Source organism: Canis aureus, chromosome 4 (assembly GCF_053574225.1).
Source record: "Canis aureus isolate CA01 chromosome 4, VMU_Caureus_v.1.0, whole genome shotgun sequence".
Classification (NCBI taxonomy): domain Eukaryota; kingdom Metazoa; phylum Chordata; class Mammalia; order Carnivora; family Canidae; genus Canis; species Canis aureus.
The window spans coordinates 49,675,882-49,699,634 of NC_135614.1; the positions used below are offsets into that span (position 1 = coordinate 49,675,882).

At 37.0% G+C, this 23,753-nt stretch overlaps 3 long non-coding RNA genes across 14 annotated transcripts in view; 2 read left to right on the forward strand and 1 right to left on the reverse strand.

Moving 5' to 3' along the window:
• The window catches only part of LOC144312693 (uncharacterized), a 241,187-nt gene that overhangs the window by 29,183 nt on the left and 188,251 nt on the right, over positions 1–23,753 (forward strand). The window lies entirely within an intron of this gene.
• Positions 16,159–18,902, reverse strand: LOC144312696 (uncharacterized). The gene is made up of 2 exons (XR_013378255.1): positions 18,761–18,902; positions 16,159–16,280 (listed from the first exon to the last, which is right to left on the reverse strand). It is a non-coding gene; the product is annotated as an uncharacterized LOC144312696 (long non-coding RNA).
• Positions 18,862–23,753, forward strand: part of LOC144312695 (uncharacterized) — a 45,838-nt gene continuing 40,946 nt past the window's right edge. The window contains exon 1 of the long non-coding RNA XR_013378254.1: positions 18,862–18,941. This is a non-coding gene — a long non-coding RNA (uncharacterized LOC144312695). The remainder of the gene's footprint in view (positions 18,942–23,753) is intronic.

Sequence of the window (23,753 nt, forward strand, 5' to 3'; positions counted from 1 at the left end):
GATTTTTTTAACCCTCTGGTCATCTATGTTTTATTTTTTATTTCTGTACCTACATTTTTCACATACACAAAATGTGGTTGATACATATTTTCCTTCCTTTACTTTTTGCTCAGCTCGTTTTAATATATTCTTTTATCCCTTTGGTTTTCCCTTTGCCATCCATGACCAAAGGCTGATTGATGAAAAGTTAACAATTCTCTAGTTAACATATTAAATAGACTTTTATCCCTCCTGCCAATGTTGAGGCAACTAATTATCAGCCCTGTTTGGGAGCAAGGAAAGTTGACCTCAGATAGACCCACAGAGCCCTTCAAAGAGAAAATGGAGAAGTGGGGTCTCCCAACTCCCTCAGCTCCAAGCCAATCTGATATAATTGCCTGAGAACAAGGACTCAAGTACTTGGAGTCTTCACAGATAGAGAGCCTCAGAAATAATGATTACAGCAAATCAGGGCTCATGAATATGCAGCTTATTTCTGCTTAGAGACACTTGAGTTATCGAAATTAAAAATACAAAATTATGGATTGCAAAGAAAGCGGCAGGGATTTTTTTTAACAATTGGAAAATATCACTGGAAATGAAGTCTTCCTGCCAACATGAAGCACATTATAATCATGCCAGGGAAATGATGCTTTTCTAAATGCTTGTTTTAAATAGATTTCCCCCCCAAATTCTGTTTAAAGATAGACTACGGAAGCTTTAACTCATGTGATTTTTTTCTTTTTGTGGATTTCAATTTCAAGGTTATTCATTTTGGGACAGAGTCTAATACCATCTCATTCACAAGATGTTTCCTATAGTTAGTATCTACCCTCGAAAGCCCCAAAGTAATGCAACTTGATTTTGGTGTCTTTTTCTTTCAGAGGTCCCTTCCTTTTTTTCAGGATCTCCTTGGATGTTCCTAAACTTGGTGTGTCAAAGACCCTCTGTTCTCTAGGGTTGACCTCCCAGACCCTATCTGAGTCCTTAGACCATAGCTTTTCCCCTGCTAGTCCATTAAAATGTCTGGTTTCGTAATGTTTTTATTCCAGATCTTTTTAGGCAATATGGTTAATACACATAAATTTACATGTAGATTTTTTATACTTTGTTAGGTTACCATTGTTTTCTTACAAGTTAAATTGGCAAACCCCATTTTCAAATTTATGGACTTGTAGCACCAAGCTACCATGAGATTAAAACTGCTTTGATTACATGGGTTGAACTACTAGATGCAAAAATATGTAACTGAAATCACTCTTTTAAAATGATGTGTGTATTTGAGGAAATAACTAAAATGAAGCATGGGATTTGGTGATGCAGAGGATAGTTGGCAAATATAATAGCAGGTGTTTTTCCATTTTCTTCTCCATTGCCTATGGCAAATATCACTAACTGTCAAGGCATCCTTTCTAACTAAGTTAGGATGAGAGCTCAGAATCCTTCCTAACATAGCATGTGAAGCAGTCCATATCAATTAATAGGGACTGGCATTTGGGATAAATTCACATATCTTTCTTAATATAGAGCAAGCTCAAAATAACTAATAAACCGAGGCTTTGGACCATCAGGCTGGTAAGCTGCTGTTGGGTTGTAGTAACAAGACAGAGATGATCTTTTAGCTATAGGGCTGAAGTTGAAGTTGGGTGGCAGTGTGTTATGAATAGAACAATTCAAGTGAAGCAAGTTTCAAAACCAAGAGGCAGCGTGAAGGATGGAGTCTTAGGGTAGGGGCCGTGCAGAGAAGCAGTACTAAGCCTGGAGTTACAGGAGTGTCATCTGGGGGGATTGACTAGGTTTGGGAAGGTGAATGGGTCTGAAATTTGAGGGATTTGTTTAGGCTTTGCAGTTCTATTTCTGTTCATAAGACACATATTTCACAGTCTTTTCCAAATGCTTACCATCTACTTACATAAGATACCTGGCATTTGCCATTTTGAATGCATAGGTTAGCATCATCTGCCATGCTCTTTGCATTCCTAAGTGGGCTTCTGTGGTTGAGTAAATAGCCATGTTTTCTAATAAAAAGACAACGGAGACAAGAAAAGGACCACATGCATATCCTAGAACCCTTATTCCTGAGTGATGCAGTAATCTTAGCCTCATTTTAGTAATTAGGCCTGCTAGTAACCCTAAATGAGGTTGAAATGATAATAAGTCTCGAACTCTCTAGGCTACCTTAAGGCCAACTCAGAACTGCTTTCACTGCATCCTATTTCTCCTTCCCTATTGGGGGAAACCATTGAATTTCATGTTCAGAATGACTAGGGAATAGGTAGCTAGGGACCAGATAGTTCTGCCAAAACTATTCATTGGCCTATAAAAGAAACTTGTTGGAGTTATGGGGTTAGGGATATCAGATTTATAATCTCTTTAGTAAAGGTTCTATTTCTTTTCTTGTCTGAGTGGGATTCCAATGCATCTGGAATAGAAAAGTTGAGAAATCTAGCTATTCTCCCAGGCAGCTACTGGTCTTGACATTCACCTGACACACAGGCACATAGATACAGATGGTTGGGATTGCTATGTTTGCATTTCCAGTGTCATCTCTATCCCTCCCCCCCTCACTCCTCACTACCATTTGCATAAGAAGAAACAATAATCCACATGGAACTAAAAGAGAAAAGTAGATCATACACTGAAACTGGGTTCAAATTGTTTAGCAGGTAGTCCTGGGCTAGGGGAGGAAAATCCTGCTTTTGTGTGCTCTCTTGTCTATGGGCCAATGAATAGAGACTGATGGAAGTGTTAAGTCTTTTTGGTCAAAGTGGATCTAAAGTCCTTTATTTGAAATCAGGTTTACTTCACAATGACCAACAGAAGTCAGGGCTGAGACTGTTATCTGGATAATTTAGGTACTAGGAAGGAACCTAATTTTGCTTCAGTTGATCTGATTTTACTGAATAAAGCAGCAGAATCTTTGGCCTATGTTACCAAGTTAGTTAAACTTCAATTTCTGACTTTTATTTGGTCTGGGGAAAATAGACTAAACTCTTCCCTTATTAAGGTGGATGCAATAAATAAATATTAAAGGTCTCAGAGGTAATACATTCCCTCTTTTATTTCCACTCCAATGATAAGAAGGTTCTTGCTTAAAGTATTAGTTTTACAACTTCTGTAACAAAGTACTTCCAACTGGGTGGTTTAAACAACAGAAATTTAATGTCTTACAGTTCTGGAGGTTAGGAGGCCAAGATCAGGTATCAGCTTGGTTGGTTCCTTCTGAAGTCATGAGAAAGAATCTGTTCCATGCCTCATGTCCAGCTTCTAGTGGTTTTCTGGGAATCTTTGGTGTTCCTTGGCTTGTAGAAACCACCCTGCTCACTGCCTTTATCTTCATGTAGCATTCTGTATATGTGTGTTTGACTCTAAATTTCTCCTTTTAAAAGGATACCAGTTGGGATCCCTGGGTGGCGCAGCGGTTTGGCGCCTGCCTTTGGCCCAGGGCGCGATCCTGGAGACCCAGGATCAAATCCCACATTGGGCTCCCGGTGCATGGAGCCTGCTTCTCCCTCTGCCTATGTCTCTGCCTCTCTCTGTCTCTCTCTCTCTCTGTGTGACTTACCATAAATAAATAAAAATTAAAAAAAAAAAGATAGAAGGATACCAGTCATGTTAGATTAGAGCCCATGTGAATGACTTCATTATAAATTATTTTTGTAAAGACTATCAACAAATAAAGTCACATTCCGAGGTAAGGGAGGTTAGACTTAAATATATGGATTTTTGGAGATTACAGTGAAACTCATAATGCTTAAATATGTTGTGTGGATTGCTGATATACACTTGCATATGTAACTGTAAAACCATACAATCAAAATGCTGTTGCTTTCATTAAGAGAAGTTTTCCAAATATACTTTCCTTTTCGTAATTTAAAATGAGATAGTCATAATTTATCAATGTCTATCCAGCATTGTGTTGCAACTGTGTAGTAATCCTTTTTTCCTATCTGGGAAATAGAACTGGATGGACAGCTGGCTTCAGAGTTTGCATGGAGAGTACATAATCCTACTTATGTAACCCATCGTGTTTGCAAAATCTGCACTGCAGTTTTTGAGAGGGAATGAGATGTTTGAAAATAAAATCTGCTGTGCAGGAGTGGAAAATTTACCCATTCTTCACATTATTTTTGTTCTCTGTATTCTTATTTTGCATTTTCAAGAGGTATGTATCCTTGCTTGAGTGTTTTGCCTTTGCTGCACACATCAGGAATTCAGAAAAGGTGAGGTATGGCACTAGGTCTATTCATTGACCTTCTTCGTGATGTGCAACTTGCTTAACGCCTCAAGGATTATGATTTCTTAAGTCTTGAGACAGGCTAGATTGAGGTGGGATGAGAGAGAGTACATTAGGAATGGATAGAAATGCTGCCCTTAAAGGTGTAAGGGTTTATTGATCAAATTATAATTCTACAGAAAACAAAAAAACACAAGAAGTCAGTCATTACATCCTTGTACTAGACATCTGTTTTTTTATTCAGCCCAGGATGCTTTTACCCTGCTTCTGATGTAGAGCACTCTTACCCTTTCTTTTTTTTTTTTTTTAATTTATTTATGATAGTCACAGAGAGAGAGAGAGAGAGAGAGACAGAGACAGAGACATAGGCAGAGGGAGAAACAGGCTCCATGCAACGAGAGCCCGACGTGGGATTCGATCCCGGATCTCCAAGATCGCGCCCTGGGCCAAAGGCAGGCGCCAAACCGCTGCGCCACCCAGGGATCCCACTCTTACCCTTTCTTTTGTAGGAACTGTCATTCCTTCATTATAGGTTCTTTTGGGAATGATATTAGCTTACTTCTTTGGGGACTTGCCAATCATATTACTCTATCAATTGCTAGCAATGATTGGACAAAGGGTGGCCATGTGAACAAGCCAGCCAATCAGAGATCTTCCTTGAGATTTTAAATACTAGTAAAGAGGGATTGGGAATAAGAAGTTCTCTCTTTTCTCTGGGTTTACTAAGATGGGATGACTTAATTTTATCTGAGGTCATAGACTGTTCAATATTTTATGACAGAAGCCCCTCTATGATAGGAAAGGTAAACACACATACAACACACAGAAGGAAAGAGAGAGATAATGAAATTATCATTTGAATTCTCAGCAGTCAGTTTCATATCTGAACTTTTAAGTGTCTTGAGTCAATAAAGTCTCATTAAAAAAAAATGAAGTCTTATTTCTTAAGCTGGTTTCAATTGGTGTTCTGTCAGTTGCAACAGAAATAACCTTTGTATGATAAAGACAGTTCAATAAAAAGAAAGAGCAGTAATATTTATATTAAAAGTTTACGGTCCCTTCATTGGTAAGGAAGACTATCTATAGGCAGCAGTATTTGAAAGGTATTGGGAAACAATGTATTTTTCATGATCTTATTTTTTTAGAATTGAAGTTAAAATTTTTATTTATTGATTTATTTTTTTGAAGTTAATATTTTTAATAGTTACTTTTCTTTCCCATTACCACCTGGGATTTTATTTCTTAGTTTATTTTTGTGTTTCCTCATAATTTGAGGGAATATTCAGATTAGTATCCAGGGCTCTCAAAAGCTCTTTGAAAGAGAGAACATCTTCAAGCTTATACTATGCACTATCTGAAATGCTTCTTGTTTTCCACTTATCCTTTAAGACCAGCTGAAATGCTACCATCCTTGTGAACCCCTCCAATTTGCATATTTAGAAATGGATCTCCACCTTTGTGTCCCATATTACCTTGTCTTAGTGATAGCAGCCCCATTCTGCCTTCTTTTATGCTTTCCAGTGTTGTGTAATAAATCACTCCAAATTAATGGCTTCAAACACTTACTATCTTGTTATATCTCATCATTTTGTTGGTCAAGAATTTGAATGGGACTTAGCTGGGGGATTGTTCTCTGTTGTTGACTGAGGTCAGTTGACAGCATTAGCTGGTCTGTTTTAGAAGATCTAAGACTGGGCAGCCCAGGTGGCTCAGTGGTTTAGCGCCTCCTTCATCCCAGGGCCTGATCCTGGAGACTGGGGATTGAGTCCCACGTTGAGCTCCCTGCATGGAGCCTGCTTCTCCCTCTGTCTGTTTCTCTGCCTCTCTCTCTCTCTCTCTCTCTGTCTATCATGAATAAATAAATAAAATCTTAAAAAAAAAAGAAGGTCTAAAACAATGTCACTCACCCGTCTGGCACCTTGGAAGGGTTTCTATTGTCTCTTCTCTGACTTTTTGGATTCTGTTCTTCCCTTCCTTTTGGGTGTATGCCTTTAAAAATCCCCTTCCTCTTACTTTAAAAGAGTTTCTGGGGGGAGTATATTTTTTACCTGGAAGAGTCCCAAACCTAAGCTTACAAAGTACTTTCAGATTCAGTTTCTATTTTCTCTATATAAGAACCTTTTGAGTATATTCCTCCATCTTTTAATGTAGGAACCCTAAAACAGACAAAATAAGTGTTTTGGTATTGAAACTTTTTTGGCTGCAAGAAAAAGAACTCACTCATGCCAGTAAAGGTAAATATCACATTTCAATTTCCTTTAAATATCCTCATCAGCCTTAAGGCCTACGTGTGTGGTTTTGAAGGTGTGCTCTAACCATCTAGATTCATCTGATTTCTGGAGCCCAAGTGTTCACAGTTCATTCACTGTTGTTGCCATACATCATAATAAAAATGATAGCTATTATTCACTGGGCAGTTACTGTGTGTTGGGCATATTGTTAAATGCTTTAGATGTATTATCTCACTTAATTCTCATACTAATAGTAGATAATATTAGTATCGTCTAGAGGTGTCAGGGTGTGGGCTGAAGGTCATAGAGCTTAAATGTTTTGCCTCAGTAGTTAGTAAGTAATAAAAGAGGCAGTGGGAATGAATAGTGAGTAATCTCCCTGCTTTTTCCTGAGAGTAGAATCTTGGGAAAAAAAAAAAAAAAAGCAGAAAGGAAAGGCTGTGAATTAGTCCTTTGTATCTTATTGTAAATGTATTGGTAAGTTTTCATTTTCCAAATATGTTGGAATTTTATTTTGTTTTGGCCATGAAAGGAATCCAGGTTTCTAAGTTTGCTGTGTCTTGTGCCTTAGTGGGACTATACTAACTCTCCTCTCTTAGTTGCTCATCTTTGCAGGCTTCTTGAACAAATTCAAACTTCAAAATAGAAGGGAGAAGCAAACCCAGAAGACTTTGACTTGTACTTCATTCTTACACAGAACAATGCAGGGTGGTTCTATTTTGTGGGATGAAGCCTAGAAGATTCATGATACTCATTGTTCAATGCAATTGATTTACCCCTGAGAAAGCAGGCTAGTAACTGAAGTTTGTTTACACAATGACTCAGCCTCAGCCCAGAATTAGGTAATAGATCTTTATTAACTTTACTTTCTTTCTTAGGAAAAGAATTGACCAAGTTCTAGAAGTGGAATGATTGCAGCATTTGGAGGTCCCTATAAAAACTTCAGATGTTGCCACTCATTTTTAAAGATCACTAGTATAACGTTTTTCTCATTTAGTGCTCCATCACTAAAAGAAAAGAAATGCAGCTTTCATTTTTTACTTACATCAATCACCAAAGTCCTTCTCTGATTCTAGGATGTGTGTGTGGGTAAGTATGTATATCTTCCCTCAGAAGATGCTAATAGGGCCTACTGTGTGATTGTATTTCGCTAGTCACATCTCTTTCCCCAACTCTTTTTTAAAAAAAATTTGGGTATATTATGTGTGTATGTATTTATTTTTAAGTAATCTCTACACCCAGTGTGGCGCTTGAACTCATGAGTTCTTGCCCTACTGACTGAGCCAAGAGGTATCCTTCCTTAACTCTTAACAAACATTTATTCTACAATTTGTAATTGAAAATGGAGGAATAAAAGAGGCTGAGAAGTCTTTAAACAAAAGGACATTCAACTACATCCAATGAGTGGGGCATTGGGCCTCTTTATAATAGGCATGCTATGTTTCTTTGTGTTCAATAATTATAGCTAATCTGTATATGTCTCTGCCTTGGGAGACATGCTGCTAGAAAAGCTGAGGATTGTTCAGGCTATGGCATTAGTCAGCTGTGTGACTTTGAGCAATTCATGTAACATCATTGGATTTCAGTTTCTCATTTCCAAAGGGAAAGATTTGGGTTAGTTCATTGTTCCTCAAACTTCAGTTTCTGCATATCCTTCTTCATTTTTTTTTCCATATCCTGTCACACCTTTACTATTATTGAACTAACATTTTCAAAAAGGCTCTTTTTTCTTTTAACTGAGGTTAAAATATGAGGGATAAAAATAATCTTTAAATATTAAAAAATTATAAAGAAAGAAGTGGGTAGGAAAAAGTAGAAGGAAAGTTTGCCAGAACAGGTAAGGGGAAGACAGAGCTGGGCTTTTTGGAAGTTCTTAGGAAAAGAAGTTTGGGCCTAGAGATGGAAGGGATGGAATCTAGAGAATCGGGGGATCTAAGACTAAAGAGGATGCTAAACATTATATGGTCTCATTCATTTGGGGAATATAAAAAATAGTGAAAGGGAATAAAGGGGAAAGGAGACAATATGAGTGGGAAATATCAGTGAGGGTGACAGAACATGAGAGACCTAACTCTGGGAAACAAACAAGGGTTGGTGGATAGGGGGGTGGACAGGGGAATGGGGTGACAGGGTGATGGGCACTGAGGGGGGCACTTGACGGGATGAGCACTGGGTGTTATCCTATATGTTGGCAAATTGAACTCCAATAAAAAAATATACAAAAAAAAAAAAAGAAAATCAAATGAGAGTATATTGGTTGAAAACATAAAAACCTAGCATGGGGTCTGGTATATAGTAGGCTTTTAATAAATGCTTTTTGTTTGAAAAAAATAAATGAAAGGGTTGCCAGTAGGGACTTAGGCCTGCTCCATGTTAAAGCATGCTATACTTTCCCCCAGCTATTTTCCTACATGCCATCCTACTGGAACACCAGGCCACAGCCTTGCCTCCTTCAGACTCCTTGATCTGTAACCTATCTTCTGCAGCCCCTGCTTAGGGAAGACAGTGGCTAAGGGAAAGTACAGCCTGGGAGTTGAGGCCCAAGATGGGAAGGTTAAGGGAAACTCAAAGGTAAGAGCCAAAGATGGATGAGGTTGAGGAAGGGTCAGAGAAACTGGAGGTTTTGGATTAGGCAAGGAGGAGGGTGTGAAGGTCAGCCATATCAGATTGAATAGGCTGCCTCTTGAGATACTGTATTGGTCAGTATCTGGTAAATTTTATATAGACTACCAAAAATAATAATTGTTCAATATAACTACATCTACCTCAATATGTCACAGCTAGTATGTGTAGTGATAGTAAGAAATACCTAATACAACATCCCTAACTGTTTGGGGACATACTGGGCTAGATGCAGGCATTTTGAACAGTTGTCATGTGTTAGCGTGACATGTGTACTTTCTCGTTTAATCCCACAACATTGAGGCTCAGAGACTTTCAGTATTCCTCAATAACACATAGTTAGATTTGAACCCAGATTTTTGTAATAAGTCTGGGCTTTAAGGAGTGCTTCCAGCTCTACTGTACTATCTACCTGTCCCTCCTTCCAACTTTTGCCTCTCACTTAAGGGGAGAAAGATTCTTTTTTTAAAAAAATTGAAAATACATTAACAAATAGTGTATTATTAGTTTCAGAGGTAGAGTTCAGTAGTTTATCAGTTGCATATAACACCCAGTGCTCATTACATTACATGCCCTCCTGAATGCTCATCACCCAGTTACCCCATCTGCCCACCCACCTCCCCTCCAGCAACCCTCAGTTTGTTTTCTGTAGTTAAGAGTCTCTTATGGTTTATCTCCCTCTCTGATTTCATCTTACTTTATTTTTCCCTCCCTTCCCCTATGATCCTCTCCTTGTTTCTTAAATTCTACATATGAGTGAAATCATATGATATTTGTCTTTGACTGACTTATTTTGCTTAGCATAATACCCTTTAGTTCCATTCATGGCATTGCAAATGATAAGATTTGATTTTTTGATGGCCGAGTAACATATATATTTTTATTATTTGCTTATTAAGCTGGTTCCATACACATTTTAGGATTTTTTTTTCCAGCTCTGTGAAAAATACCAATGGTATTTTGATAGGTATTGCATTGAATGTGTAGATTACTTTGGGTAGCATAGACATTTTAACAATGTTTGTTCTAGCAATCCATGATCATGGAACATTTTTCTTTTCCTTTTTTTTTTCATGGAACATTTTTCTATCTCTTTGTGTCTTCCTCAATTTCTTTCATAAGTGTTTTATAGTACAGATCCTTTCTTTACCTCTTTGGTTAGTTTTATTCCTAGATATCTTATGGTTTTTGGTGCAATTGTAAATGGGATCGATTCCTTGATTTCTCTTTCTTTTGTCATATTGTTAGTGTATAGAAATGCAACTGACTTCTGTGTATTGATTTTATATCCTGCCCCTTTGCTGAATTTCTGAGTTCTAGCAATTTTGGGGTGGAGTCTTGAGTTTTCGGCATAGAGTATCATGTCATCTGTGAAGAGTGAAGTTTGACTCCTTCTTTGCTGATTTAGAGAGATACCTTTTATTCTTCCTTATTCTCTGATTGCTGAGGCTAGAACTTCCAGTATTCTGTTGAACAAGAGTGGTGAGAGTGGACATCCTTGTCATGTTCCTGACCTTAGGGGAAAAGGTCTCAGTTTGGGGAAAAAAGAGTCTCAATGAGAAAGGTCACCTTGTAGACTTCATGTTCCATGCTATTCATTTGATAAACTTTCAAAGCAAAAGTTCACAAATCAAAAGATTGCCTATCTTTATTTTTGGCAGTTTTCCTCATCACAGTTATTTCATATAACCTAATTCTTTTTTCATTATGTTCTTACATTCAAAAAACAAGAAAGCAGGTTGGAAGAATTAAAGAATAACTAAAATAGAAGTGATCTTGTGTGGTAAAATGTGCTCAAGTCTTGGAGTTTAGGAGACATGAATTTCAGTTTTGCTATGGCCATGGTTAAGCTATTTAAATTCTCCAAGTCTCAGTTTCTTCCATTGTATAATAATACTGATGATAATATCACTTCATACTGTTGCTGAAAAGAGGAAGGAAAAGATAAGGTGTCTGTGGCAGCCTTTTTTAAAGAGCAAAGCACTCAGAGATAGAAAAGTTTATGTTGTGTTGGACATTAAAGTGTTAAATTAGGTCTTTCTCCAAGAATAAAATGGGTTTTTGATATTTTATGTATTTGTTTGGTCAATGCCTGTCATCACACTGTTGGTTTGAAATACAGACTTAGTTTGTATATCTCTCCTTAACAAATAAATGCAAAGATAACCAAATATTTACTCACTTTGCACCCTTGGTTATAGCCCAAGTTAGGAAAGTTTAACATGATAAACTGTTTCATAGGTACTACTTAACCAGTAAGAAATTTTTTAGTCTGAGTCTTCTAATATCCCATCAATATTCAACTGATTCTGCTGCTATAGAAATTACTAATTAATTAACAAATATTTATTGAATATTTACTCTTGGTAGAGCATTTTTATGACATTGAGCACGCACTTGCCAGAGATGAGGGCAACTGCCCACAGTCATCCAGTCCAGCCCAAATTTCAAGTGGTGTCACAGGGCTTTAGCAAACAATCATAATTTGTATTTGGAAGTTTATCAAGGGAAATTCAAACGTTTCAACCCAGAATTATCTAGTTGGAATTTTTTAACCTGATATGAAATTCAAGAAGGAATTCAAAAGCAAATGCTCTGTTTCACATTCATCAGACCTCTCATTTTTCAAGCAGTAGAGAATTTTACCTTTAAAGGTCTTAGAAAAATGAAACAAAAGATGATTGCATACATTCTTTCAAAATTCTATATCTAAGTAGGGTGTGATTACTTTCTTCCTCAGGTAGGCAAGAAACCAGACATATTTTCAGGAACTTTAAAACTGCAGCATCAAATTTTAGTCTCTTCTAGATATGATATCTTTTAACATGTAAATTATTGACAGGTTGGTTCATTATTTGCAATTAAGAAAAAAAGTTCTCATATTGAGTAATAAAGGCAAATAACTGCACTTTTATTTTTTAAGGTAATTAGTCATCACTTAAATATTTCAGATTCAAACCTAATTAGGGTTGCAGTTAATTATATCTATCATGTTCCTATACAAATAGTTAATTATTTTGCTGATTTTAAGTTATATTTCCTCCCTTGTTGAGAAACAGTGGAGTGAGTTGGAGTTTTAAAATCACTTACGTGGGGCACCTGGGTGGTTCAGTCAGTTGCGCATCTGCCTTTGGCTTGGATCATGATTCCAGGGTCTTGGGAACAAGCCCCACATTGAGCCCCACGTTGGGCTCACTGCTTAGTGGAGAGTCTGCTTCTCTGTTTCCCTCTGCTCCTCCACACCTCTCATGCTCTCTCTCTCAAATAAATAAAAATCTTAAAAAAAATAAAAATCAGCTTAAATAAAGAGGGAGAACAATGGGTATGAAAAATCTGTCTTACAAAAAATAGTTTAAGAATCAAATCATAGAGTGGCAATTTAGCAATCGAATTAAAATTATCAAAAGAAAAGTATAGAAATATTTTTAATGAGTGATTTGTTTGATCTTAATTGGAAATTTTTCAAGGACTGGAAGAATATAGAACAGAGTTGTGGAAAAAAATAATGGACTGAGAACAAAAAACAAAAAACAGAAACAAAAACAAAAATCCAAAGCCCAAAGCGCTTCATCTCTGTGTATGGAAAGTGGGGGTGTATAGGCTAGTTAAGTTGGTAATATTTGATTCACAAGGTTAGCTACAAGTCATCAGCACAGCTGTTTGAAGTGTAGGAAACATCCAAGTCTTTTCTTTTATCTATACAGTATTAGAGTACTGTTTGGGGGAATCTTTGCCATGGGCAACTTGTCTACTAGTTATAGTAGATTAAGCTGTTATCTGATGATCTGAGCCACATAGACCCTCAGAATTGGATTATTATAAGCAGGTAAAAATTTTCCAGGGTATTGCCTTCACTCTTACTGGAAAAGTACAAATTAATATTATAATTTCCTCATAAGATATTCTTCATAGAATTGATTGCCTTTAAACATTTCTGACCTTGTGTACTATTTGACTGTGGTCAAATATTAAATATAGTCATTATAGGTAATGAAACTTTTAAAAATTATTTAAAAAAAGAATATTTGAATTATAAAGTTACTATTATTGCATTAAAAAGCCATCCCTTATCCAATTATTTTATTATCAAGCAAAACAACTCTAGAATGGCATTGGAAAAGACCTTGGTAGTTCAGTCAACATTTTTGACTGTTAAGGAAAGCAAAATATGTGGAGGCCTGGTTGCCCAAGGTTACCCAGAATGGTAATCAAAACCCGGTTCTCCTGTTTTGAAATTGTCTTCAGAAATGCACAAGAAAACCACTCATTATGTTAGAAACATAATTTTCAACCAAAATGGAATAATACATTTTAATCAGCACCTCACTCATAAGACTTGTTTCCAAATTATTTGGGACTTAAATTATTATTATTATGGAAAATTTCAAACATATAGAGAAAGAAAAACATAATGAACCCTAATGTACCTATCATCCAGTTTCCATATTACAACATTTTGTTAGTCATATTTTATTTCTCATCTCTATTACTACTGCTACTACTGTTTGTGGCAGTGGAATTGTTTTTGCAGGTACATTTCAACCTTTAAAGCAAATCCTAAATATCATGTCCTCTAACTTGAGTTACTAGTTTATTATGCATCCTTGAAATATAAGGGCATATTTTCTTAACACAATCACAATGCCATTATCATACCTAACAATATTAACAATTTCTTAACATATCTAATATCCAGTCCATATGCAAGTTTCCTTGGTTATTTCAAAAGTTTTTTTTTTTTTTTTGAGTTAGTTTTAATCAGTGTCCAAGCAAAGGTGTGCACACTATATTTGTTTTTTATATTCTTTTTAAAAAGGTTTGTTATTTATTTATTTTAGGGAGAGAGAGAGTGTGTGTGTACATGTACAAGTGGAGGGAAGGGCAGAGAGCAATGGAGAGAATCTCAAGCAGAATCCATGCTGAGTGTGGAGCCCAATGCGGGGTTCTATCCTATGACCCTGAAATCACTCGAGCCAAAATCAAGAATCAGAGGCTTATCTGACTGAGCTACCCAGGCAGCCCTGTATTTGGTTTTATATTCTTAACACCCTTTTTTATTTCTTAACCCTTTTAATTTACAATGGTCTCTCTCTTTTTCCCCCCTTTGTTAAAGAGTACTGTCTATTTATTGAGTAACTGAAGTTAATTGTCCTGCAGAATGTGCTGGATTCTGGATGTGGCTAATTGTTTTTTTCTGCTGTTCAACTTTTTCTCTAGCCACCATATTTCCTGTGAATAGGAAGTTAGGGGGTGCCTGGCTGGCTCAGTCGGTTGGGTGTCTGACTTTGGCTCAGGTTGTGATCTCTGGATCCTAGGATTGAGTCCCATGTCAGGCTCTCTGTTCAGCAAAGAGTCTGCTTCTCCCTTTCCCTCTCCCTTTGCCCCTCTCCCATCCCTCCCCCCTCCTGCTCCTGTTTCTCTCTTTCTCTCTCTCAAATGAATAAATATTTAAAAAAATAGGAAGTTAGAACTGATGCTTGATTAGATTTAGTTTCTTCTTTTATCAAACTCAACACCCAAGAAACAAACAATCCAGTGATGAAATGGGTAGAAGACATGAACAGACATTTCTCCAAAGAAGACTTACACATGGTCAACAAGCACATGAAAAAATGTTCTGCATCACTTGCCATTAGGGAAATACAAATCAAAACCACAGTAAAATACCTCCTCACACCAGTGAGAATGGCAAAAATTAACAAGACAGGAAACAGCAAATGTTGGAGGAGATGTGGAGAAAGGGGAACCCTCTTGCTCTGTTGGTGGGAATGTGAACTGGTGCAGCCACTCTGGAAAACAGTGTGGATGTTCCTCAAGAAGTTAAAAATAGAGCTACCCTACACCCAGAAATTGCACTGCTGGGTATTTACCCCAAAGATACAGATGTAGTGAAATGCCAGGACACCTGCACCCCAATGTTCATAGCAGCAATGTCCACAGTAGCCAAACTATGGAAGGAGCCACAATATCCTTTGACAGACGAATGGATAAAGAAGATGCGGTATATGTACAATGGAATATCACTCAGCCATCAGAAAGGACGAATACCCACCATTTGCTTTGGTGTGGATGGAACTGGAGGGTATTATGCTGAGTGAAGTAAGTCAATCAGAGAAGGACAAACATGATATGATTTCACTCGTATGTGGAATATAAGAAATAGTGAAAGGGATTATAAGGGAAAGGCGAAGAACTGAGTGGGAAAAATTATAAAGGAAGACAAACCATGAGAGGCTCCTAACTCTGGGAAACAAGGGGTTGTGGAAGGAGAGGTGGGCAGGGAAATAGGGTGACTGGGTGACGGGCACTGAGGAGGGCCCTTGATGGGGTGAGCACTGGGTCTTTTTTTTTTTTTTAAGACTTTATTTACTCATGAGAGACACACACAGAAAGAGGCAGAGACACAGGCAGAGGAAGAAGCAGACTCCTTGCAGGGAACCTGATGTGGGAACTGATCCCTGGACCCGGGATCATGCCCTGAGCCAAAGGCAGATGCTCAACCGCTGAGCCACCCAGGCATCCTGAGCACTGGAGCTTATACTATATAGTTGGAAAATTGAATTTAAATGAAAAAAAAAAAAGGATTTAGGTTCTTCCTTTTTTTTTTAAGTAAATGCTTTGTACTCTTTATTCTATCACATGAAGATATATATATTTCTGAATGTTCTGGTTTCAGATGGTATCAGCCTCATATCTTCCTTATAAAGTTTTTCACCAAGTTTCACCTAATGATATTAGCATCTGTGCTGATAATTGCCCTAACATGATCCATTATTTTATTAGAGGTTGCAAAATGCTGAGTTTTTAAAAAGATTTTATTTATTCATGAGAGACACACAGAGAGAGAAGCAAGAGACACAGGCAGAGGAAGAATGATTTTTCTAATCTTATAATTCTTTTTGCATTTATTAGCTAGAAATGTTCTGTAAAATACTTTTTCTTTAGCAGCTGTTAGTTTTTTTGAAATATAGTTCATGCAGGAAAGTTGGGCTAAATGCTTGATTTATTCCTTTAATTTGTCAATTTTTTGAGTATGAGTTGGTGACATAGCAAATTCCAGTGATGATAAATGAGTTTTTTTCAGTATGGTTTTTCAAATACTTTGTATATTTGAGTCATATATTATTATTATTTGTATTATTATTTCATGTTGAAATTGTCCCTTCTTAGGCCATTAGGAATTTCTTCAGCTTGACTCTTGAGTCTTTTCTCTGTATGAGAAAAATAATGCATAAAGAAAATGAGAAAATTTGTGCCACAGACATTCAAATAAATATATTGTAGGCTCCCAAGACAATTTATAAAGAGGCTAAATTTCTTTTTTTAAATTAAGAACAATATTGGAATAACTATTCAAATTATTCATCTGAAGTGGACAATAGTCATGTGTATGTCTTTTGAGATGTTTATTCTTAAGAACTCAACCACTTCACATCATTTTATAGGTATGCCTTAAAGTATAATATTCATTTTAAACCAAGTGACACAGAACTTCAGAATATCATGGTGCATACTGTTCATTAATCATCCTTTTCAGGAGCTGAGGATGTAGGGATAGAAAATAACATGGGAGAAGTATACTGACTCAGAGTTGAGGCTATTCTTTAGGTGTAAAGGAAGACCAGTTTGCTTTCTATAAAGGGAAACAGAGCACATGGAAGTAGAGTTGGTTGGATTCAGAGGAATGTGGATCATGAATCCTCGACATTGCGGGCTCTGAGGTCTTCCCAAGTCACGAACCTTTTGAAGCCTATTTCCTCATCTGACAAACAGGCTAATAACACTGATTTCCTCATGCAGGGATTAGATTGTGATAAAAATAATTGTAAAGCTTTTCACACAGAATGTATATCAGTGACTAGTGAAGGCATCATTTGGTAAAGATGTCTGGATGGGGTTGATGGTGGCAGGGAGGGAAGCTTAGTATAGTGGTGGGGAGCCATCTGAAAGAACCATCCACTGGCTTTTCAAGCCTAGAATGCCTTAGTCTCTATGACACTTTAGAATTAGAAGGGACTTTAGAAGACATCTCTCTAACTCCCATTTCACACTTGAAATTGAAGCCCAGTGAAGGTAAGTGACTTGCAATAATATTGCCACATGCAACCACTAAAGAGCTGAGATTACAGCAGAATTGTCCAACAGAAATATGCAAATTACACGTGGTTTTAAATGTTTCAGTAGCCACTTACATATTTACATTTATAGAACATCTCAATTTGCATAGCAACATTGCCAGTACTAAGTACCACATGTAGCCAATGACTACTGTATTAGACAGGACAGGTCCAAAACTCATTTCTCCTAATTCTCAAGCTTATGCATTTTCTGTACAGAATGTAACCTTCTTTTTATTTTCCATATCAGAAATAATTGCCTTATATGTGGGCAATCAAACATCATTTTTTTCATTAAAAAAAAAAAGTCACTGATGCATTTTGGAGAAGGAATTCATTGACAGGTCTTTCCCGGAGACCTAACACTTCTGGAAACTCTACTGGTAGCTTTCCAATGAACAGATTTACATGTGGATGCCTTTTTAGACATAAGGCGCTAATTGCAATCATTCAGATTTCTATTTTTCTGAGAACAAGATTTTCAGCTAAAAGTCCTTTCAAAAATTGCATTACTAGAGAAGACCAAATTGTTGGCCCAGCTCTAGGAGATGCACAAATTCTGACAACATGCATTAGCTTCACTCTTACTGTATTTTTCATATTTTAGTTTCCCTTTTGCACATTTACTGCTTTAAAAAATATTGTAATTTAAAAATTAAAGTTATATGTGTTCCTGGCTTTAAGAGTCAAGTAATTTCTCAAGATTTATTTTTCAGTCAGTAGTCACTTCCTAACCCTATTTCCTGCTTCCCTTGTTCTCAGTCCTCCCGAAGCAAATTCTTTGAACCCTTCCAGCTGTTTCTTTTGGTATTTATCTTCAAAGTTCTAAATAACAGGCTTTTAGTGTTATGTCTTGATTTTTCACTTGTAGGCACTTTTTGGTAACCTTTCTGCTATGGAAGATAAAGATTTGACTCTCTTTCACAACTTCCTCTTCACATATATAATTATTCTCATGACCCTTCAGTCATTCATTAGAGTTCTGTCATAATTTGTGCCAAATATTAACTCACTGTTCAGCAATGGGACTGCTGTCTGTGAATATGTTCATGCCTCAGTCATCTGGTATACAATACTTATTTTTTCTTTTCACAAAAATTTTTATTTCCCGAGGGAGTTAAAAAATATATATATAAATTTTTATGTGTATGTCCAACACAAAGCTCACTTAATTGAGAAGTGTAGCTTGAGCTTTTGTCTGCAGGATGAATAGATGAGAACTAGTAGAAGGAGGAGTGTGTGTGGGAAAGAATCTAGAAAGCAGGAAGAATATGTGCAAAGTCCCTGTGGCTGGAGGACAATGGTAGAAGAAAACCAAGAGGCCTGACTGGAACCTAGAGATGAAGGGAGAGAGAGATGAAATAAACTGCTAGAGAGTCAGGAAGGGGCCAGGCCATACACAGTGTATAGGTAATATTAATGATTTGGTCTTGATCTTAATTATACTTAAAAGAAATTTAAGCATTTCCAATAGAGGGGATAGATGGCCAGATTTAAGCTTGCTTCTCTATTCTGTGCATTCCTTCATATTTTTATAATATAGTAGTCCTCCCTCCCCCCATATTCAGTTTCACCTTCCGCAGTTTCAGTTACCCATGGTGAACTGTGGCCCAGAGCCAGATGTTCCTCCTTGTGATGTATTGTTGGGAGGTGAGCGGTAGCCTAATGCTATGTCACAATGCTGCTGTCACTCACCTCCTCTCATCTCTTCACGTAGGCATTTTCTTATCTGATATCATCACAAGAAGGAAAAGTGTGAGTGTGGCACAATAAGACATTTTGATGTAGGGGGAGACAACATTCACATAACTTTTATTACATTATATTGTTATAATTGTTTTATTTTACTGTTAATTATTGTTAATCTGTTACTGTACCTAATTCATAAATTAAACTTTATCACAGATTGTGTGTATAGGGAAAAACAGAGTATATGTAGGGTTTAGTACTATCTGTAGTTTTAGGCAACCACAGGGGTCTTTTTTTTTTAAAGATTTATTTATTTATCTTAGAGAGCAAGAGAGCACGTGGGGGTGGGGGGCAGAAAGAGAGTGAGAGACTTAAGTAGACTCTACACTGAGCGTGGAGCCCCAGGCAGTCTCAATGCAGGGCTCCACATGGGGCTTGAGCTCAGGACCCAGAGATCACAATCCTGACATCAGGACCTGACCTGAAACCAAGAGCTGGATGTTTAACTGACTGAGCCACATAAGAGCCCCCACTGATGGTCTTTGAATGTAGCCCCTGAAGATAAGGGGTGCTACTGTAATATCCTATTTTGATTAAGTTAGTCTGAGACCTTTCTATTGTTTATGGTCAATGAACCTTAAATGATTTAAGAGCTCTGGTACATTTGCATTTTGCTGTCAACACTCAGATGGACTGGATTTTTAAATACAGGGTCTGTTTTCTTCTGTTGCCTGAATATTGCCTAGAGCTATAAATACACTGTTCATACCATTCTTTTGCATATGTAGCGAATAGTAGTTTTCAATTTCCTTTAATAGTTTGTTGTTCCATCAAATCAATTCACAGCTGTCATTTTTCAGGTACCATTCTCAAGTGAAACCTCTTTTCAGTCATGTCTTTTACTATGTCAAAAAGAACTTTAATTTGTTTTTGACATGTTGTCTTTTTTAAGTCTTAAGAATTCAGGTATGATAGCTATCACTGCAAGATTTAGCTGCAAATCATTTGTTGTCTTGTTTCCATTCATTCAAAAATTTTAACTTATTTGTAATGGGCAAAAATTCATGATGTATGAGTATCATTTTGTTTTCTTTCCCAGTACCTGAACCTGATAATTTTGCTCCTGCCCACACTACCTGTTCTCCCTTTTTTTAAAAATGAATATATATTTTTAAATTTTTATTTATTTATGATAGTCACACACAGAGAGAGAGAGAGGCAGAGACACAGGCAGAGGGAGAAGCAGGCTCCAAGCACTGGGAGCCCGACGTGGGATTCGATCCCGGGTCTCCAGGATTGCTCCCTGGGCCAAAGGCAGGCGCCAAACCGCTACGCCACCCAGGGATCCCCACCTGTTCTCCTTTTACCTGTTCTGGGGATTAGATCAATCAATGAAACAGGAGTGGGGAGGGAATTGTTTTAAAAAGATGAGAGGTACTGTAAAATCAAAATATGTAAAGAAAAAATGCTGGTTCAAAAGGGGGTCTGGGAGGGGAATGAGAAAATAGAAGTGTCTGTGAAGATGGGAATATTAGGTAATTAAAGAAAATTCTTTCAGAAAATGAAGAGTGAATAAATGGGGAGAACAATTTTTTTGTTATTTGTTTTATTTTAATTCCAGTATAGTTAACATACAGTGTTATATTAGTTTCAGGTGTACTATATAGTGATTTAGCAATTCCATACATTGCCTGGTACTCATTATGACAAGTGCACTCCTTAATCCCCATCACCCATTTCACTGATCTTCCCCACTGACCAACCCTCTGGTAATCTCAGTTTGGGAGAACAATTTTGGGCAGTTAACATAAAATTTGGGTTGCAGAGAACTGGGACAAGAATTTTAAGATATGATGTGGTGATTTTTTTAAGGAATCTTTCTTTTTGAATACTTAAAGAGTGAGAATAAGAATTACTATTTTTTTCTTTGAGTAATACACTGTGTAAGATTGGACTATATGGAGCCTCATTTATGTTCGAGTAATATATTTGTTAATATAATATATTTAAGATTGGTTAATAGGAAATGATGTCCCAGGTGGTTTCCTATAAATTAGCATGTCAGTGTCAGAGTTCTTTGGGAGTATGAAGAAATGGGCTATGGACATGGTTTGGAAGGAGAGGGCAATATAAATAGCCAATTTTTCTGCATAAGAGTATGATAGGCAGGGGTACCTGTGTGGCTTAGTCAGTTAATCATCTGCCATTGGCTCAGGTCATGATCCTGGTATCCTGGGATTGAGCCTGGAGTTGGGGGGTCCCCTGCTTAGTGGGCAGTCTGTTTCTCCCTCTCCCTCTGCCCCTGCCCCTCCCCTGCTCCCACTCTTCCTCTCTTTCAAATAAATAAAATCTTAACAAAATATGAAAGGCATTTGATTTTTGAGAGTATCTCAAGGATTTCAGGAGCCAGGGACTTGGGGGAAGGATCAAACAACATGATAATTGAGGCTAGGATCTTGAGACAAAATATAGTGATTAAAAAATTCCCAGTAGTGAAGATGGCTTTGAAAGTTTTAAGTATGGTAATGTGTCATATTAGATTTAGAACTGTTTGCTCTGCTCTGTATGCCATGATGGAATTCTCCTTTGTCATCTCCAACACTGCTTTGCAAGAATCATATGTTGGGAAACTTAAAGTTAACATAGGACTGAGAGAAAAGGAACCATTAGGAGATTAGAATGAATGAGAATGAGATTTCTGTAGGATCTCCATCTATGAATGAATAGTAATAATGAGAATAAGTCCTAAATACCTGTAAAACTCTTGAGGAAAGCATTATGGATTGGGGCATGAGTGCTGGAAGCATGCCCCTATAAAAGTGGAGGTAGATCTATGGATTATGAGAATAATGTGGCTTTTCTCTCATCATTGTTTCTTTAGGTGGTTTTCGTTTTTTGTCTGATGTGAAAATCCTTCCCAATCTGCTACTCAAGAAAGTATCTGCAAAGGCATGCTTTCTATCTAAAATGAGGTGGTGATTCAGTTCAAAACAAACTTTGTTCCACCTCTAACAGCAAAGTTGGCAAAATCACAAGATATATAATTTTATGGGGCTAGATGGGTTCCTGGGAAGCCCAAGACCAACTACCTTGAACAATTTGTGAAGGGTCCTGCACTCTAAATGGCCTCTGGATCAGTGCAGCTGCAGGCAATTTGCAGGAGACTGGCAATGTGGTGTGTGGACCTCGTGGTACTGAATGCTAATTTGAGACTATCTCCTCCAACAGCTTTTGCCATTCATCATTTTCACAGCCAGATGGCTCCCATTGTCTTTCTAGTCCTCCTTTTTTTGTGCAAAGTGGCTGCTCTTAAATCATGGTATATTAGTGTTGGAAGCAATTTTATTATTCATCTAGTAGTCCAATCACCATGTTTTGTAAAAGAGGAAATGGAAACCCAAAGAGGGGAAATATCGTGGTCAAAACTAGCCAGTTAGTGTCACAGCTGAGACAAGAACGTTTATCTCTTGGATCATAGCCTGATGCTTATTCCACTTCACCAGGACCTCATAGTTTTTTGGGAAATAATGTCATACACAGTGTGGAGTCAGATGATCATAAGTCCAAATCTCATCTCTGTTATTTAATAGCTATGTGGCCTTGGGCAGTTAATCTCCAGTTTTCTCATTTGTAAAATGAGGATGATAATGGAACCTTCATCATAGGCTGTCATGATGACAAACTGATACTGATATTTAAAGTGTCTGGTACATAGTAAGTGCTCAGTTAATTAGCTTTTCTCCTTATGGTTCCAGATCTTTTCACATTAAAGCATGAAGAATTGATTCTTTATAGGAGGGCTGATCAAAGGAGGTAGTATTTTGTTCATGAGCATCTCCACAAGCATATTTTGACTTCGTACATGCTAATAATATAGTTCAGTGACCAAGCCTTGCCAGCCTGATGGTTGAAAATGTCTTTCTGTAGGAAATATTTTGCTTGACAGTAGGGAGAATGAAAAATTGAAGTTCTTAAATATTGCACTTCATTAATGTCTGGCATACATTCATCAGTAATGATCAGTGGACCCTGTCACCAATTTGGGGTGCCAAATATTAATAAAAATACTCTGAATTCAAGACACTGTACCTATTTAAAGAACAGCTTTATTTTTCAAGATTATAAAAATGGCTTCAAAATAAAACAACACACAATATTTCTATAACTTCATAGGATAGCTGGTGAATGTATAAGCTTTCTAATTTTTAGAGGTGTAGTTAATGCATTGATAAATCTAAAAAGGAAGGCAAAGATGCTAAGTAACACATAGTTCTCCTTTAAATTAATGTATTGTCAATTGGAGACAGAAAATTTGAAATCTTGGAAGGTTTTCAGTATCTGGAAGATACTGGAAAAAATACACACTCAGAAAAAATTAACAAGAAAACAATGGACTTTGACAGACTGACATTTACTTTCTTCTAAAAAGTGTTTTTCCCATGAAGTCATAACATCTTTACCATTAATATAAAAGTTCAATTTCCATGACAACAAAAGCCTAATGCAGTTTCTCCACAGACTGTAGAAGAATTCCATGAGGGAGAAATTTTTAAGATGCATATTCCCTAGTTTGGCCTAGAGATTCTGGTTCAGAAGGTCCAGGATGGAACCCAGGAATCTGCAAGCTTAAAATCTCTCTAGGTGATTCTTGAGCATCCTAAATTTTGAAAACCACTGGCCTAAGGAAATCCTTTGTTTGGGATGCTATTGCTTCAAACAAAAAATATGCCATGTATTAAGAAAGCGAATATACCCAAATCCTAGAATAAAAATGATGATATGAACCACGCAAGAGTTTCTTTCTTTCTTTCTTTCTTTCTTTCTTTCTTTCTTTCTTTCTTTCTTTCTTTCTTTCTTTCTTTCTTTCTTTCTTCTTTT